This window comes from Phoxinus phoxinus, assembly GCF_949152265.1.
Source record: "Phoxinus phoxinus genome assembly, chromosome: 11".
In the NCBI taxonomy this organism is placed as follows: Eukaryota; Metazoa; Chordata; class Actinopteri; order Cypriniformes; family Leuciscidae; genus Phoxinus; species Phoxinus phoxinus.
Genome location: NC_136886.1, coordinates 16,288,387 through 16,303,261, shown reverse-complemented (window position 1 = coordinate 16,303,261; position 14,875 = coordinate 16,288,387). Strand labels below are relative to the sequence as shown.

Below are 14,875 nucleotides of genomic sequence, written 5' to 3'. Positions count from 1 at the left end.
TAACCTCTAAATGACCATATGCTACTCGCCTTTGATAGTGATAGATAAAAAGGAGAGAACTGGCTACAAAAAACTGCCTTAACTTCCTGTTTCGATAAGAACTACTTGAACACAGCACTGCTGTGCTCATAAAGTGATTCGGGGTGTATAAGAGCCAGGAGTTACACACATTCCAGTGCCATACAATGTGCTGTGTAGGAAGGAAGGCTGTCTCTCACTTCATTATAATAACATAGCGGGAATTATGTCATATCAAACTCAAATGTCATCAAAAACACCTTCTTTATGAATCAGACACAGTTCTTTTGACTGCTATGGATACTTACACTCAGATTTTAAAATTCCTTGACATTTTTGAGGATATATGTTTTCAGTGTAAGTGTAATTATGTGGAAGGAACAAATTGCTATGTAACTGAAATGTTGTAACTTCGGCTCCCACTCATTCACACGCTTAGAAAGAGAGTTAAGTTTTGTTTATGAAGTTTGTCAAATAAAATGAATCACTGACACCTGTAACAGAAAGAGTATTTTAACATCCACACCCAGAAACACATTTGTTGCTTTTACAGTGAAAGTCAGTTCAAGTCTTTACAAGCTGAGTGAAACACACAGTCCAGCTGAAGTTTATGTTTCTCAGTTAGTTCCTCAGGGGCAATTTTTAGCTCTACACTATTACAGTGTACATTTTTGTGGTGGAGGAGTTACATGGCCAGTGCTACCGAGTCCGTGTTACAGGGTCCACCCTTTCACACACTGGCCTGTTTGAGTGGCAGACCAGCTTCTTCCTACAGCTCTCTTAGCCTGACGCTTTCTTCAAATAAGACCATGTATGGTCAGGGACCAATTTGAGAGTGGATGGGAGGAGGGACAGCTGGGAACAGTCAAGGCCCCAGTGGTAAAATTAACTTGAGAGCAAGTATTTATTTTAAGAACCAGCATAATCAGAGTTGTAAAAGAATGAAACTCAGTGAGAGGCCAGAGTAATATTTAAGACTTAAGACATCCACTATGAACAAATGGGTCAACCAGACTGTATTTCTGTAATATCTACTTTATGAGGTTGTCCAAAACCTTAGTATAGGCAATATTCAGATGTCATACATCCACTGAGATTCTAAAAAACAAACAAACAAACAAACATAACCCTTTTTAAACGTAAATGCAAGTGCTATAGGCTAGGTAGCAGTGCAACAAAACTAGAGTAGACAAGTCAAAGAATAATGGCAACATGGTGTAGTGTGTCTGGGAATATATTTATAGTGCATTTTTGCACACCTAAATAACACAATTTAACAGAAATATAGTTCTTAATCGTATTCAGGCATTTGTAAAGTAGCCTCGGCCTATGTGAATTATTCGGATAGGCCGCCAGCTACTCACACACTAAGTCACCTTGCCTACATTTCTGCAAATTACTTGCAAGGACATGTGACGCATTCCTAACCATATTTGTTTGAACGGAAAAGTTTAAGCAGATTCTCCTGAGCTTCTGCATAGGCCTACATGTTGTGAACCCATTTCACAGACTGTCTGATGACTCATTTCCACGGTTAGGCTAACATCTGAATGTATTTATAACAGTATAGCCTACTGTGGTTATATCACCTTGCCTTTCAATTACCTACAAAAAAAAAAAAACTGTTGAGAGTGTGTTTCAAATAGACTGAGGGATGACGGTAAACAAATAATAAATAATCAATAAAAAGGTTGTCATTAACTTCAACATTGCTGCTGTAAAGACTGGCACACGGGCTTACTCGAATGTCTGATTTGTAAAGTAGACCGCTGCGTTGATTATAATGGAGTGTTCTAGTAGTTGTCGCTCTTGCAGCTGATTCCGATCAATGAATAAACTCCGCTTCGGGTTTTCAGTTTCACTCGTTGGTTCAGTGCAGTCAGTGGCGCTGTACACTGTATCCTGTATCATGTATCCTCGCCTCCTCCTTTTGCCGCCATTTCACATAATCGAGATTTTCGCTTACCGTGTCATGGTGGAACAGAGTCCTGCAATAATGAGTGTACGCTGGATAGTAAATAATACCAGTAATACTATGTCGACGTTGTGCCAGGCGCTAAGTTGCTTTGCGGTTTTTTGTTTTTGTTTGTTTTCTCTTTAATAATAGAAATGTTGTAGGCTATCTCTTTATTTGATGTAATACTAGCTCTTTATTCGTATTAATACATTATTATCCTTAATCATAAAATAATATAATATATATTTTATTTATTTGGTTGGTATTTGGGTGTTATCTTTGATTGTTTATTTTTTGTCTGTCAAATTGCCACCATAGGTAGCCTACTATTTATTCTCACAATAACATGCTAACCACACTATCATCAAACAAAGGAATTAACCAAATGGCAAAACGATTGGGAACGTTCTTTGCATTGTTTGAAGGTTCCATATTATGTATTTAACGGTAGTAACAATATTGGTGAAACTGCTTATAGTAAGCTTTTGTAAGAGCTTAAAGTGGCTCGTTGTTGCTGCTGGTTGATTCTGCATATGGGATCTTGGCATCACTTCTTGTGAGCTACACTCCATGACTATTTATAGAGTGGGTTTATTTCCCCCTGTTGGCACAAATCTGATACAACATAACTTAAAAATATATGTATTCTAAACAGTTCCACATTACATAAATCACCTTATCGCCAAGAGTATCTGAATTCACATCCCTGAATCCAAATCCTCCATTTTATTTTTCGAAATTTATAATTATATAGGCCTATTTTTTTTTTTTACATTATAAAGCTGAAGTAGGCTGTATCATGAGATGTCAGCATTAAGAGGCTGCTTTTAGTCCCTCTAGAGGTCATGAAGGCCCCTGCATAGTCTTGCAAACTCCATGCAAATATACTTATATTATTCATGGCACATTTTTGGCATACAGTTCTACTAACTAAGAATACTATCTGGACAATTTTCAGTGCTTCTTTAGAGAAGTGTTACAAAACGTAATGTGTTAATAAGTAACATTTTATAGACATGCCATTGAGCAGAGCGTGCTGGTTACAGTATTTTTAACAACACTTTGTATTTAGTCAGCAACTGGACAAATCAAATAGGCTACATACTATAAAGCCTATTTGAGCACTTAACATGTCTTTACAAATTGATAATACCTAAATAATAAAAACAATGAAAGGGAATTTACCAGTGATCTTTCCATAGCCTATAAGTGGCATTTGAATTGTGCCTCAATGTTTTGTGACTATTTGTAATATTAAAGACCATTTTGGTCAGTTGGACAGTTTGTTTGCTTATATTAATGATCACACAATTGCCGTAATATAGAGCACTTCAAATTGATTTGAGAAATATTTTGAATTTCAAGTTGTCGGGAAATAGCCTACCCAATGCAGTTTCTGAAAGTGTCCACTAGATGGCAGCAAATAACTGGTTTCCTCCAACTCTTCCTTCGCTTGTATAGGAAATGAAAAGGTTTTGTTATGCTAAAATCTATTAGTCCTACAGCACTTAAATGAAGACTAAATGTACACCATTATGTTATTACATATAACATATAGGCCTAGATTTATATGGTGAACTACACACCGGTGCCTTTTAGTCTGTTTGTTATGGAACATCTAAAGACAATTGAGATGGATCCATACATCCATCATCCGATTTGTGTTTATGGCTTTTTGCACATCAGCAAAATCCATCACATTAAAGTGCCATTGACTTTAGTTTCTGTGAACCAGCTATGTGTATGGCATTCTGTTATGTATTATGTTAACATGTCAGTTACACAAAAATGTAAATTTTGCATGACATTTTATAGAACTGAATGAATAGTTAAAGCAAACCTTTCAGTATTTATGACAGATTCTGAGAATGGCACAGCTGTGGACACCATGTGGTGTATGAATTATTAATACAGTTATGATGTTTCATGCATTTTTAGAGACTTCCCACACACTTTATACGTAGTATGGGAACAAAGATGACATTGAATCTGAGAATGATATGGTCCTTAAGTTTCAGTGGTAATTTGAAGTGTCTGATGTATATATAATATATACATATATATAGGCCTATATATATATATTATATATATATATATATATATATATATATATATATATATATATATATATATATATATATATATACATATATACATATATAATATAATATATACATAATATATTATATACATAATATAATATATACATATATATTATATATATATATATATATATATAATATATACATATAATATATACATATATATAATATATACATATAATATATATATATATATATATATATATATATATAGTGTGTGTGTGTGTGTGTGTGAGTGTGTGAGTGTGTGAGTGTGTGTGTGTGTGTGTGTGTGTGTGTGTGTGTGTGTGTGTGTGTGTGTGTGTGTGTGTGTGTGTGAGTGTGTGAGTGTGTGTGTGTGTGTGTGTGTGTGTGTGTGGAGTCCCGAATAACTGTTTCTTTTAACTGTCTAAATATCTTTTGCTCTCACTATTCAAATTTCAATATAATAAATACACATAACACATAAACACGTACCAATATAACACAAAATAGTTCTAAATAAACATTTTAAATGTTCTTTCTTTCTTTCTTTCTTTCTTTCTTTCTTTCTTTCTTTCTTTCTTTCTTTCTTTCTTTCTTTCTTTCTTTCTTTCTTTCTTTCTTTCTTTCTTCTGTCCGTCTGTGATTATTGCACTTCTTGGGCAAGTTTGACATTTTGCTTAGTGGTCACAAGGTAATTTACTTCAGCAAGAAAGACACTTAGAGAGAGGAAGGTGCTCTGGTCAGCAGTGTTAACTCAATCAGCTGAACTCACTCTTGTTAACCAGAGCAGAAAAACGCTGTGATGTGCAGAGACGTCCTCCTCTCACTTCATCACAGGTTGAGTGCTGTTTATTTAGGGGGGTTGCTGAGGTTAATGGATCCAAATAGCCTTTTCCACATCTCACTGTTGTATCAAGTTTCATACTTTTCATAGTTCCATGTCATCACAGAACATAATGGCAGAACAAGGAATATTACAGATCTCACCACTAGGTGATGTCAGAGCACTTGAAATAGGAATCTGGTTACTATGTGATTCTAGGCTATCCTGCTACCTTTGCCGTCATGTGTTTCGGAAAGTAGACAGCCAGTCTTGCCACAGACAGTTCACCCTGCCCTATTCCCATACATAACTCGAGCGGACATCAAATACAGGAGCGCCATACAGCCTCGGCAGCACCTGAAGCACAGAGAGTCTGGCTTTATTTGTCTATGGTTCAAGTAAAGGTCATTAAGCAATGCAGGCCTTTGATACTTCAGTAGATGCAATTTCTGGTTTGTATGAGGTCAGTCAGCCCTGTAGATGAACAAATATGACCAGTCATTCTGGGAAGGCGGGTAAGGTGGCATCTGACCCGATCACTGTGGAAAAATAGCAATCGTTTTCTTACATTTGAGTCTACCCGCATAAGTTTCTGTGATGTTTAAGGCTTTAGGGAGAGAATCTTTCATCGTGACAGTTATGTCCACACAAAGGCACCATCGACTGAGTCCCCGGGGACCTCTTGCGTGTTGACATGCCTTAACTCCTTTCAAGTGTCGAGATACGTGTTAAGACAAGGCCCACAGTGGTTTGCAGCATTCCTTAAGACATAGTAACTAAGACATATACATCAGTTTAAAATAAAAAGGACATGTTTCTGCTGCTCTTGACAAGCCTTTAATCGGGGTAACGTATTAGGCGTATTAGATGCATGCTTTTCTGTAGTAGCCTACTTTATTAAAAAATTAAAAATAAAATTCAAGGTAAAAAGTTGAATTATTAAATTATATATTTATATATCAATAAGTTTTTCTTTTCAAGAATATGATTCTTTTAATAAGGCTTTTTTTCCCCTTCAGAATGACATTAGGACAGTTGTATCGGTCCTGACATGTTTTGTCTTGTCTATGATGCACAATTCATTTCAATACACAAATAAAAACATGCTGTTCATTGAAGAGTATAAGTCGTTTAATTCAGTTTAGGGTCGGTAAGATTTTTTAATGCTTTTGATATAAGTCTCTTATGCTCACTAATGCTCATTATTAGATCACATGTACAGTAAAAACATGAATATTGTGAAATATTATTACAATTCAAAATAACTTTTCTACTTGAATACATTTTTTAAATGTAATTTATTCCTGTGATGGCAGCAGAGCTGCTTTTCCAGAAGCCATTACTCTGGTCTTCAGTGTCACATGATCTATCAGAAATCATTCTACCGGTATGTTGATTTGCTGATCAAGAAACATTATTCTTATCAATTATTCATATTCAATGTTAAAAATGGTTGTGCTGCTTATTATTTTGTTGGAAACCATGACAGGTTTTTTTCTTTTTCTTTTCAGGATTCTTTGATGAATTGAAAGTCTAAAAGACATAATTCATTTGAAATATAAATATTTTATAACATTATAATTTACAGTCACTTTTGATCAATTTGATTTGTTCTTGCTAAATCAAATATGTAAAAGAGAAAACAGTTATTCAGTCGTAGATGACCCAAATAAAAAAAACACACTTTCACCACAAATATCCTTAGAGAATTTTTTTTTTTTTTTTTTTACATTCCGAATATCATTATTGAGTTTTTGTGAGAATAGAGTTACTGCAGTTTTGTCAGTCTCACCTGGTGTATATAATCTACCCACTAACTTACCAGTTAACACATGTTATGCTGCTGGGTCAAAAGGCCTCTTCTTCGCTGTTTGTTTGTCTTTGGGGAAGTGAGTTGTTTTTGTAAGTCCCCACTGGGACTGGGTTATACCTTTAGAGGTTGTGTTCATCAGAGGATTGTGTAAACCATGAAAGGCATGCAGAGAAATCACTACATTTGGTCTACAAGGATGCTTATATTGTGCTAAAATGTAGTAAAGAACGTTTTTTCTTGTTTATGTGAATGTTAGAGGAACATTCCATTCTATCATTTTGAAAATGTTATGTAAACAACGAGAACAAAACAAAACAAAAAAAAGTTTTTTTTTTCTTGGTTATGCACAAATCCTCAAAACATTCGACCTGGGAACATTGCTTTTATTCTTCCATTCGTTCTCATCCTCTCTAGGGTCGAGAGGTTGCTGGAGCCTATCCCATCATCTCGGGCCACAGACGGGGGTGGGGTGGGGTGGGTTGACCCAGGTCAGTCCAGTCCATCACAGGGGTCAGACACAGGCAATTTACTATCACCAATTTACCTATGCATGCTGCATGTCTTTGAATTGAGGTGGAAACTGAAGTACCTGAAGGAAACCCACTCTGACACAAGGTTTCTAACACACTGACAGGGTTTCTGACACACACTGGCACAGGGAGAACATGGAAACTCTGCACAGAAAGGCCTTTTGGCTGGGACTCTTCTTGCTGTGAGGTGACAGTGCTACCCACTGAGCCACTGTGTTGCGATGTCATACCTTCCAGTCAACATATGTATTTCCATACCATGCATGAAATATTTGAAATACAAAAATAAAAGACAAAGACTTTACTTTAATGCCGGGGACACGCTTAATGACTGTAAGGCTGATTATGAATGTAATTTGATACTTATGACTCATCCCAAAACGGGCCAAGTCAGAGGCAGTTGCGTTCAGTCTGTGTTCACAGTCGGTGTTTAAAATCTGCTGCAGTCGTTGGAAACAGTCTGTAAGTGTGTTCAGTTCAGTCTTAGAATGTTTCATTAAGTATGTCCCTGGCTCCTTTGCTCTTAATTCCATGTTTTGGACTGTACTTCCCAGAGACTCTCACACAGTTTAGTGTAGGATACTACTAGTAAAATGTGAATCTTAAGCCTGGGAGATGTATAGCCTATAACTATTAATAAGAACGTAAACATTATTTTAAGAACATTTGGACATCCTAATATTTACATAACTTTTAATGAACGTTAGTGAAAATGATGGGAACATTCCCTGTTAACTGGGATGTTGCACACCACTAAAGCGCTTGTTTTACCTCATAAATTACCTCGAATAGTCAGGGAACCACATAACAATTTAGAGCTGTTAAATGTTCCATTATGATTCATTAACTGGAAGCTGGCTGGATGGATTTGTTTTTAGGAGATATCATCAGCTCTGTTATCTCCAATGTTCCTGTGTTTTCCCATAACGCATGGGACTAATGGACCCACGTGAGTCCCAATACACATTTACTGTGACTATATCATCAAAATCATCTCAGAAAGCCTCTTCTGGTGATCGCTGTTAGTCGTCTAAGTATATTGATGCATTTGGTGATGTTATGAGTCTGTGGGGAAACTGGTCTGGCTGGAGACACTATGCACTATGGATTCTGCACTGAATGTAACCTAATCTTATTTTCAAAGCAGTATAGGAGTAATGTAAAAGGTTAAATTGTGATCAAACAATGTATTTGTTTCTAATCCCCTTAATCAAATACTTATTGTAGTTCTAAAACAATTCCTAATATTCTTAAAAGAGCCTTGGTGATGGTTATACATATAAGATGGGAGAGAAAATCACATTTCTCTTTTTCTTTTTTCTGTTTTGCATTCTGACGAGAAACTTTGCATTCACCTTCAGAACACAAACTTTCTCGGGGGAATGCAAAACTTATGAGAGAACGCAAAAGTTACTTTTTTGTTCATAAATCACCCCCCCCCCCTCCCTTTTTTCCCCCCAGTATTTTTTTGTAATGTTTTTTTTTTTTTTTTTACAAAGCTGTATTTATTGAGTTATCTGGCATCAGGTGATGCTTTACTCAAGCAACTTCTATCACACATCAGGAAGAGCATGATGGGGCTAGTTGTCACACTTTAGTTTGTATGCAGTTTAATTATATATATATATATATAAAAATTTCAACAGAAACAGAGCAGCTTGTGGGGGAAGCTATTTATCAAATGGTACCTCTAAAAATACAATAATCTTCAAAAATTCGGGGTTGGTTTTTGAAACTTTTGCTCACCAACAATACTGCATTTATTTGAACACAAATACAATAAAACAATAATGTCAAATTTATTCTAATATAATAAATTTCACTGGGCCTATAATTTTAAATAACTGTTTTCTGTTTTATATTTTAAATTGTAATTTAGCTGATTTTTTTAGCATCATTACTCCAGTTTTCAGTCACATGATCCTTCAGAAATCAGTCTAATAAGCTGATTTACTGCTCATCAAATATTTCTCATTGTTATCAATGTTGTAAAACAATTGTGCTGCTTAATATTTTTATAGGGACAGTGATACATTTTTTAAATAATGTTTAAATAAATTATTTGAAATATGATATTTGCCTTCATATTACTGCATAAGTGTTTTAATGAGCCATTTCAGAGCTGTTATTTCTCAGATATATTATGTTTTAATGGAAGTTTATCCTTGCTTCTTGGTAAATATACTTTCTCCTCTCTCGAATGTGGCTGTTAGGTCAGATCCACAAAGGACAATTCAGTTTCCCTTCAAATGAACAAATACTATAACACAGGAACAATGTTCTAGTCATGTACCAGAGAGGAGGAAGTGAAGAAAACAAAGCACCTTTATCTGTTCCAAATGAGCAGCCCTCCCACTGAAACTGGCTCTGAGCTCACTGCGTCGCCTTACATCATCTATGTGTGATGTCACAGATGCATGACCTCAGGCTAAAATGAATGACCTGATCCACTCACAGAATAATCAATTCATGTTGGATCACATCGTTGTCATCACAATAGTTTGTAAAGACCAGACATTTTTGACTAATAAACTTTATTCAGTCAAAAACACAAAACAACAACATACACATAACATCTCGATTTTGCATTTAAAATATTTTGATTTTTAATCCAGCATATTTGCAGTTTATACATTTATATAGGGGAGGAAATAATGTGCGATCTGTTTTGATATTGCAGCTTTGGCCTGAAATGCCCTCATTCGCTGCACTAAAAATAAAATCACGCAGTGAGGTCTGAGCCCAGCGTGTGTGTGTGTGTGTGTGAGTGATTTACGGCCACTGCATGAGTTAGTCAACCTGTCAGTGAAGCTGTGATCACACTGATTAAGAGAAGCTCCGTTGTCAGGCTGGAAATAAGCTCTGACCTCTTGTTGTGTGGCTAGCGCTTCTAGAAATCTACCGTATTTCTTACCTCTTATTCTTCTGTGGGCAGTGTTAGCAAGTCAATATGCTGGAGCGTCATGTAATGTGTTGAAGGGAAAGAGGATTATGGCACCAGATTTTCCTCTGCCATTCCACTTTTCCAGTCAGGAGTGTCCTTGGTGAATTCTGTCGTGCTTGAAATACGCCCAGGGGCCCATCAGGCTTTGTTAGGAAGCTACAGCTGCTGATATGGATAAGCTGTAATCCAATTCTCAGGTTTTAGCACTCATACTGGGTCAGGTGGGACCCCCCAACACTCCCAGAACTGTCCTATTATAATAGCACTGATGAGGTAATCGAAGATAAATTTAGAGCTAAATGAGTTGGTGGGTGAGAGCAGAAGAGATGAGAGAGAAAAAAGAGAGGGAGATTAGAAACAATTAGAGAGGACCACTTGTCTTTTGTCATGCCAAAGATATAGAGGGATAACCTAAATACCCCACTTTACACTGCATTGTTTGTACCCGACATTTTCAGTATTTAAGGTTAATCAAAGTAACGTTTTTGTGGCATGCAAATCTGATAAATGAATGCTTATGTTTAGTCAATATTCCATCCGAAATGGATCTGTTGCTATGAGAATACTTAAAATCCAGTTCAGTTCCTGAATTTGAACTGAATATAAATTGCATGGTAAAATTCAGATTTGAAATGAATGGGATAGTTCACCCATTTACTCACCCTCATGTCATTCCACATGCACCTGTGTGACTTTCTTTCTTCTGTGAAACATAAAAGAAGATATTGTGAGAAATGTCTCTCTCTTTTTTACAATGCAAGTCAATGGTAACCAAAACCGTTTCTTCACAATATATTATTTTGTGTTCCACAGAAGAAAGAAATTCACACAGGGTTGTAACAAAATGAGGGATGTGATGACATCCTTTTAATTCTGGGGTGAACTATTTATTTAATAATGAAGTTTAAAGGTTTTGTATGCCTAACAGACTGACAGATTTATGGTGGATGCCATTATCTGTTGAATTTCTTTGAATTTGAATTCAGTAAATTCCACTTCAACTTCCTGGGATGCAGAATCCATTCATTTTAAGTTTCAACTCATGAACTGAAAGGGAGCCGATTCTTACATTCTGAATGTTGCCCAGCCTTGGTTGCTATGGCTACCTCCTTTACCAAACATTACTTCTGTTCATGAACATCCATTTTGATAACATGTAATCTGACTTTTATGATTACTGAAATATTTGTCAAACATATCAGCGGATCACATCTTCTACTCGGAGACTATACTGTTGTACATGGACACTATTGTGATGAAGCGGTTAGCACTGGTCACTGCAGCAGTCAACATAATTTCCCTACTGTCAATCTGTGTGACATCTTAAATAAAAATGTACACCACAGTGCTTGTATCATCCCAGCTAACAAAATATTAGATCTAAGATTGTTTATCTAACATTCCTATTTAGTTATGGAAGCCTATTTCTTGAATGTTCTCTGAATGTTCAAATGTCTTTAAAACGTTTAAAAAAAGTTTTTTAGTCATGTGACCGTTAAGGATGTTTTGCAAACATGGGAATGTTACTTTTGAATGCTCTCTGGACTTTCTGAAACAAGTAGTAATTTTTTTAAGTTATAAGATTACGAACTAAAATGTCCAACTAAAAACTTCCATGCACAATGTATAAATATAGTTTTTGTGAGTCAGAACATTATTAAAGACCAGATAACGCTGAGTGAACGTTCTAATAACGTTCCTGGAAGAATGTTTGCTCATAACTTTGAGAGAAGCATACATTCCCTGTTAGCTGGGGTATGATTCCCTATGTGAGGGGAGATCATGTTAAATGTATGTGAGAACAAGCCTTCGTGTTCTGCAAGCTCCACTGCTTCCACCACTCAAGCGGCATAGCTATTTTTTTTCTTTTCTGGCTGACTAGCCACATGCCGTTAGGTTAAGTGCAATCTGTTGTTTGCTCACACTCCTCTCAGGGTCAGAAGAGCACAGCCCTGTTAGTATCACTTCACATAACTGCTCAGACACGCCATCACACATGTAGCCTATAGTGCAAACATGTGGCTTATCCCCTCTAGAGAGAATGCCTGCTCAGAACAAGTGTGTACAAGTGATTGTTCACAGGACTGATTTTCTTGCACCTTGTACCCGGAGTTACCAAGGAGACGAGAAGCTAGTGTTCGCAGACGTTCAGATCATGCTGCTATCATCACCCACACATCATATATGAAACTGTTAACTGTTCATTGATATTTATTTATTTACACCATGATTCATTTGGTCCTATTTGTTCAATGATCATCATAATCTCCAATCGTGTTACCTAACCAATCTGATCTTGATAAAAGTATACAAGTGTAGCCCAATGAAGTCATTTCAGACCTCTTTTGACCCTGAAAATTGTATTTAATTGCTGTAACCCAATAGGTTGATTCTGCACTTTTAAGGGTTGCACTTTATTTTACAGTCCTGTTCCTTGTGCACATACTATGTACTTATTATAGTTTTTACAATACTGGATAATAACTAATATTAACCCTGAACCTAACATTACGTAACACGTTACCTTATATTAACAAGTTTGCGTAAAATAAGGTGCAACCTTATTAAGTGATATACTTGATTTAAACAATTTAAATGTTACCACAAATAGCATTTTTAGGTTATTAGACAAAATATTTTTGGTGTAGCATAAATAAAAATGCTTATTTGGCATATTTTATGTTAAAATAAAATTATTTGAGAGAGTGATTTTCTTTAGTGATTTGATTTTCACTTTTACATCAATAATATGTCCCTTTTCTTTAGGTAATTTTTATTTGTGTTGTTTTTTTATTCTTGATTTCTTTCACAATATGGAGTTAGAGGCAATGCACTGATGTGTGTGTGTGTGTGTGTGTGTGTGTGTGTGTGTGTGTGTGTGTGTGTGTGTGTGTGTGTGTGTGTGTGTGTGTGTGTGTGTGTGTGTGTGTGTGTGTGTGTGTGTGTGTGTGTGTGTGTGTGTGTGTGTGTGTGTGTGTGTGTGTGTGTGTGTGTGTGTGTGTGTGTGTGTGTGTGTGTGTGTGTGTGTGTGTGTGTGTGTGTGTGTGTGTGTGAAGATTACTCTGGCCTATTGCCAGGTTTCTCAGCTGAGAGCATGTCTATTATAAGGGGAGTGAAAGCCTTGGAAATAAATGAGGATGTTACTGGGAATCACCAAGGCTTTGTAACATGTTTTTCCTACTATCCACTGATCTTTCTCAGATGTGTCCTATAAGACAGCAGGTCAGATGTGTGTCACTGTGTGAATTTGATGGGGAAAAAAATAGAAGAGGAATAGAAAAAAGGCACAAGTGCAATTTTGGCTGCCAATTACAGATGTGACAGATTATTGTTTTTTAAAGTTCTTTAGTTTATGCATTTATATGTTATTCAGTTGTAATCAAAATTAGTCAAGCCCCATTGCAAAATAGGTTTTTGGCACAAATTTACAGACTGTCAGCTTTTTTGCAATGAGCAAATCAGAAAGTAATTGAAATAGCTCAACACAACAAAAGTTTCAAGTGGTTTCCCCAAATTCAACTGAAAATGCAACTTTTAATGACTTCTGGATACCATAGTTTATGTGACAATAATTTGATACAGTAAATCACATTTATTTATAATAAAGTAAGTTAGTAATATAATGACTCACGTTGCATGATGAAATATAAGTAACTACTGATTATCAGGTTTTTATATGATGGGGTAAAGATTTTTTTCATATAGCTGTTCACTCTAGTTTTTTATATTATCAAAAGTTATAAAAAGCTTCAAATTTCAATCCGATGTCATTGTTCAGTCTCCTCCATTCACATTTCACACACAGACTAGTACTTTGGTATTTGTGTTTTTATGCAGGCAGTCATACTTAAATAGATCTTTAAAAATATTATAACAAATATTTAATTAAAAGTTAAATGTGCCATTTATTTTATGGATACATTTTAACCACACCCTTTAAACAAGCTCTGTCTAACAGTATACTATTTTATCTCTCTTTTAGATGCATTATACTGAAATGTGCATGAAACCAGAGATGCCGCATGATGTAATGGATACAAAACGCTTAATATGTTTCAGTCATATGCATCTAATACGTCTTGTGATTCTTTTTTTAATCGGCAGAAATCTAATTAAAACCAGATACAACATCATTAGTGCACGGCTGTTTTAGATAGAATGAATGACTGCTGTGAAAGTTCACTTACCGTGGCTCAAATAGCTGGGAACAGTCTGAAAATGATGTAGTGGGATTGCCGTTCATCATAACTTGTACGATGAAGACTCTTCCTGTAAAGCCAGAATGTGAGAATTCATCTGTGAGCTCTGCAGCTTTATAGGTCTTAACTGCACATCAGTGCCACCTAGGCTTTAACACAAGTAGATCCGGTTGGTTCTTGCTGTGGAGGAGGGGCTCCCGGACCATGTGAAAGTCTCACTTTGTATTTAAATTAAATATGAATAATTTAATATTGAATATGAATCGTTTTATGGTTCGTCTCCATATTAAATCGTTTACATTAATGTCAAATTAAAATGTACATTCAAATTTTAAATATGCTGTGTGCTAAACTTTATGAAGGGTATAAATAACATTTATGTAGGTGTCAGTGGTGGAATTGCAACACGAGCACTAAAGCTGAAGAAATTACTGTGTTTCAAAGAACCACCGGCCCAATTTTCATGTTCAACAAACCAAATGCTTCAATTAAATCCAGCACAGAAGGTGCAAACTCTTCGCCAAT

At 35.8% G+C, this 14,875-nt stretch overlaps 1 long non-coding RNA gene across 1 annotated transcript; it reads right to left on the bottom strand.

Moving 5' to 3' along the window:
- Nucleotides 1-9,729: 9,729 nt before the first annotated feature.
- Nucleotides 9,730-14,801, bottom strand: LOC307006551. Its single transcript, XR_013799485.1, has 3 exons — nt 14,339-14,801; nt 10,814-10,854; nt 9,730-10,446 (listed from the first exon to the last, which is right to left on the bottom strand). It is a non-coding gene; the product is annotated as an uncharacterized lncRNA (long non-coding RNA).
- Nucleotides 14,802-14,875: the final 74 nt, after the last annotated feature.